The sequence below is a fragment of the Miniopterus natalensis genome, chromosome 2, assembly GCF_054644295.1.
Source record: "Miniopterus natalensis isolate mMinNat1 chromosome 2, mMinNat1.hap1, whole genome shotgun sequence".
Taxonomy (NCBI): domain Eukaryota; kingdom Metazoa; phylum Chordata; class Mammalia; order Chiroptera; family Miniopteridae; genus Miniopterus; species Miniopterus natalensis.
The window spans coordinates 4,303,439-4,308,880 of record NC_142082.1 but is presented as its reverse complement, the minus strand read 5'-3'; positions in this window follow the sequence as shown (position 1 = coordinate 4,308,880).

Below are 5,442 nucleotides of genomic sequence, written 5' to 3'. Positions count from 1 at the left end.
TTCTCCACAGTGTCATACTTTTGATAGGTTTATGAACAAGCTATATTCTTAACAGCAATTTTTATTTTTCATGTAAACTTTCTTTTGTTTGTTTTCTTTCCACTTTGATGTGTTGTCTGAGTTGTATGTGTTCTAAGACATTTATGTAAATATTGGATTGCACCCTGGCTTTACTTTTGTCTTATAAATTATTCACCGAAATTTCTTCTCCAGGTTGGTCCTTGAAGGTGCTCCACTGTGAATAACTAAGATGAGATTTTATGGCTGAAGGATGGCTTGCTTTCTCTTGTTTGATGTAGAAAGCTTTGATAGTGTGGTTTTATCCGCTCAGAATGTGCTTTGACCCAGTGATATGTGGCAAAGAATTATGAAGACACAGATGTTATGTTGATGTCTTTCCTGGAAAATTGCTATACTTTTACACTTTTCCACATTTTATAAAAGAAAAAGTCAGTGATGTTTCAAATAAAATTATAATTCTGTAAGCAGAAGAACAGAGTTATCAATTTTTCAATATTCTATGTATACTTTTAGCCAACTTTCTATGGAATATAATCAATAAAAAAATCAGTCTGTGTGTGTGGACACAGACCTGCAAAAGTATCCCTATACATTTTAAGAATTAGAACTATCACTAGAAGCTAGATTTTTAAATTAAATCTTTCAATTTTATTAATTTCTTTTTAGGCTTATTTCCAGGCTACCCACTATAGGTTCTGTGACCGCAGATTTCATTTTTAAACATGAGATATTCTCATTTTGCCTGAGTACCACTGAGAGTGCTTTGGACATTCTTTATGGACTATGTAGCATCTTATCAAAATATGTTTATGTTAAATATAGGCAACATTAAATTGTGAGTTATTAATGGGATAAAGATAGCATAGAGCCTTTCCAACTTATCTTTCTTCTAATAAAGAGCAAGCTAATTTAAATTTCTTATTTTGAGAAGTATGTATGTTTCAATGTGCTTAATAACATGGCAACAAGTCAGATTATACACCCACAAATAACCTCTAAGCCTGTTTATATATACTTCGCTGAATAGATGGGAGTCGGTTAATGGAATGTTTCGCAGTGATGCATCCAAGCATGTGAATGAAATAATAGAGCTTTTGTTGAAAGAGCTAAGATTCGATGTGTACTGGGCACGGCTTACTGATGCCCGGGAGGAGTGAGCGGGTTGTCAGAGATTCATGTCCGAGAGTGAGATGGCCAGCCCATGCGGAGTCAGTGGCACCCTAGGGATCACGAGTCCCCGGAGCAGGCAAAACCAGCTGTCAGCGTCACTCGGCAGCTCCAGGAGACTCTAGGAAGAGCCACAAGGACTTGGGTTTGATCTGACGAAGTTTGGGCACCAAGGGACCGATTCCAGGAGCCTGCAGGGTGCATGCTAAGCGGGTTTTTGCCTCTGGGAGCCACCCATTACTTATGCTGTAAGTGCGAGCCGGTCCTTTTGCTGTGGAGTGAGGTCAACCGGCACCAGGAACATCTCTCCACGCGTGAAGGTTCCTAAGAGGGTAAGATGCCAGAAGATATCAAGAGGCACTAAGAGAAGTAATGCCGGAATAAAAGGAGAGATTGAAATGCCGAGGAGAGAGAATACAAATGAAAAGACTGTGTGAGGAAATGTAAAATTCACGGGAGAAAAAATAAAAAGCGTGTGTCTTCGTTTACAAACCATTACAAAGCCTTTGTAATAAAGAGCAGAGCCAGGGTCAGAGAGAAGGGGGGAGGAAGGGCGAAGGGGTAGATAAAGAAGAGGTGTTATTTCACGTTTCCTTTGTAATAAGGGCTGATAGAGACCGGCCCCCTGAGCCGCCTGGTTCTGCCCGGGCACCGGGCACCATCGCGCACTCGCCCACCGTGTGTTCCGCGAGCCCGGGCCCCGGCGAGCTTGCAGGCCGCGGGCCTGGGCTGAGACGGTCCGGGGTCCGGGGCCCGGCCCGGGGCGAGGGGCGGGCCTGGCACACGAAGGGGCAGTCCAGGCTCCAAAGGGCACGCTTCTCACAGTTCCCACGGTGCTTTCTATGACCCTGGGCGGCAGAAAGCCGGGGTTTGCCATAGCCAGACATTTACTCTCTTATTCTCAGTCCCTGGCAGAGATTTGGGAAGAGAAAGTGAGCCAAATGGTTTGAGTGTCTGTGGAGTTAAAGATGTTTGAACAATAAAGTTTAACAGTGAAAAACTTACTTTTGATAAGAAAAAATCAAACAGAGGAAATAATAGTTTGGCTGAAAGAATCATCAAATGATAAACCATCCTTGTAAGATGAACTGGAAATGAGGAATCCATGTAGAAAAAAATGTTTCCGAAATCAGGTATTATAAACAAAAAATCAAGTACGCCAGTTGGAATATACAGTATATGCCGGTGTACACAGTAATTCTTCATAGTAAGTATTAGAAATAATATTAATAATAATACTTGCGAATTTATATAGAGTAGCTTGGACATATATGCGTACATGTTAATTAAAATAGGGAATGTCATGAATTCCAATGTAAGGAAGCAGCAGTAATTTTATAGGTGTGGGTCTGGGGATTGGAGTAGAGCAGTGAGGGGCTGGATAACATGGTTAAAAGAATCTCACAGGGGGAAAACCCAAGAAGAGTAGCATTTCATGAGCAATGATTATTGAACAAGAGCTGGGATCAAATACCTATCAGTTGCTTCAGTTAAAATAAGTCATTTTATTATGGAAACAAAATCTTAGAGTCCATTTAATTAAAAGAAATAGTTGTCTTTTCTAACTCTGATTATAAATTGTGTGCATGATATAACAAATTTGAAACATTTCTCTTGAGGCACCTATAAAGTCTCATCCTAATAAATGATAACATAATAAATTATCTAATTATATTTCTGCGTATATTAAGGAAGCAATGCATAAAATTTAATTAGAAGAACAAGTAAAGCTGGTGATTTGGACATAATGAGTAACTTTAGTCTTTCAGAGATCTCATTACTAAGTTGGCCTTTTTTCAAATATTTAATGCCGTAAATAACAATATTTCTTCCGAGGAGTACCCCATTTGTAGGGTGTTATAGTGGAAAAGATATGATTAGCCCCTGGCATCACAGAGGTACAATCCAGGGAATGTTATGATCACCTCTATGAGACGAGCTGCTCTGTGAGCATACGGCAAGTGCAACGACCTGGGCCAAAGAGAATCAGGGGGATGCATGGGGATGCTCAGGCCGTTGTCCAGGTAACAGGTGGAGTTGGCCTGGCATCTGGGTGAGGCTCTCCTGTCAGCTCACCCACCCTGGGAGGGGGCATCAGCTCGGAGGGGGGGTAATTCTTGTCACTTGTCTGCCCAGAGGGTGTGTTTGCTATTTTAAATCAAACAAAAACACGATAAATGTTAGATATGGCCCCCAAATTATTTATCTAAACATATGTATCTGCATCCATAAATCTCCTTTTTATAAAAAAAGATTGGATTGCTTTAAGAAGATTGTTGAAAGTTGCATGAATATATAACATTTCATAAAGATGACTAAAGTCCCAAATGTGCTAAACTAATTGAAAATCACTAAGGACAAGGAAAGTTCATTCACAAATATGCAATACGAAGTAGAAAAGGGAAACAAAAGATTCTTCTTGGTGTGGGGATAATATGTTTTTGTTACCAGATGATGCAGGAGAAGCAGAACTTCTCAACATCACAATTTCTCCTGTTTTATAGTCATTTTATTCACCAGAAATAATATCCATGATTAATATTTATGATATTAAGAAATCATTGAAACCCTAGATAAGCCAAGATAGAGAAAAAATAACCTAGCTGCTTTAAAAAATATGTTTAAATTGCTATAACCAGGTGAATCTCACTCCAGACCACAAAGGATTTCTATAGGCGAGATCAAACTCCCGTTGTTAATAAACCACAAACGATGGGGACGTAATTGGTTGCCACGCTATTTTAAAGTAGGTAAAGTAGACTTAGGAAAACCACAGATGGATAAATTTTATGTTGATTCCAAGGAAAGCCATATAAGTATTTCTAGCCTGTGGCTGAAGTGTGGGACTCTACAGTTAGATGTGGAGTTGATCTCTGGCTTCATGATTTCATAGCGAGGGGTCTTCGTGAAAGTTAGCTATGCTTTCTAAGCTTTGTTTACCTCATATGCAAAATGGGTATAAAATAATAGTTTCTGCATAGTGAGGTTGTTCATAAGAGAAAATGATATTGCTTAGAATATAATTAGCACTCAAAATATAATTTTGTTAATAATATCAGTATTTTTGAACATATGGGAGAAAAGAAACTTACAGTTAGTATGAAGCCACTGAGAACAGGTTATTGTGAATTCAACTCCTGTCTATTTTGGTTAGAGTTTTAAACTGATAAGTTAAAATATGACCATACACATAAGACATCTTAATTTCACCAAGACATTCAACAGGTTCTTTTTTTTTTATTGATTTGAGAGAAAGGAAGGAAAAGGGAGAGAGAGAGGAAACATCAATGAAAGAGAAACATAGATCAGCTGCCCCCTGCATGTCCCCTACCAGGGATCAAGCCGGCAACCCGGGCATGTGCCCCGACCTGGAATCGAACTAGCCACCTCCTGGTGCAAGGGATGTTGCTCAACCTACTGAACCACACCAGCCAGGGTTCAACAGATCCTTTTATAGCTGAGAACTCTAGGGAAAATAAAAGTTAGTTAGAGGGAAGTTAGAGTGTTTGTAAATGACAAAATAATGCACTGACGTACACTAGAACGATGGCAAAAATCAGCATGGACTGGTTATTTCCCAGGAATACGTTAAAGAGAAATGTGCTGTGATCATGTTCTAGGTGGTATTTTAATCAGCAACTTGAACTTAGAGAGAAAGGCCATGCTAATCAAAATATAAAATGATTAAAGGTTAGAAACCAGGGCTAATGTGATAAGATTGAATTGAGGTTTTACTATATCTCAGAAATAAAAATAGAGCAAAATAAAATACAAATTGTTATACCTGTAATATGGATAACTATTTAGATTGAAGAACCACTTATACTGTAAAAAGATAGAGTCCCTGAAGAACAGCATAAGGAAAAAAATGTTTGAAGTTTTTGGTTAACTACAAACTCGTATGACTTAGCAGTATAATGTGATTCTAAAATGACTTATGTAAGCAGAGATCAAATGAATAAAATCATAACATTTCGTTACGGGGTTCTCTATTTCAATGACCCCATTTGATAACCGATAGAGTGAGTAGAGCACTTAGAACCGTGTCTTGCATAGACTAGGCCCTCAATAAACATTAATTTCCTTCTGTTTACCTGTGGGATAGTCAAAGAGAAATACCCATGGGTTCAGAGGATTAATTCTTAGCTCCTAAGTTGCCAAGTATCGAAGGGCAGAAAAAGCCTAGCCGACAGAGTAATGGGATTTCTAACTGCGATTCTTAAGGAAAGGTGATGCAGTATTCTCCCAGTGGAT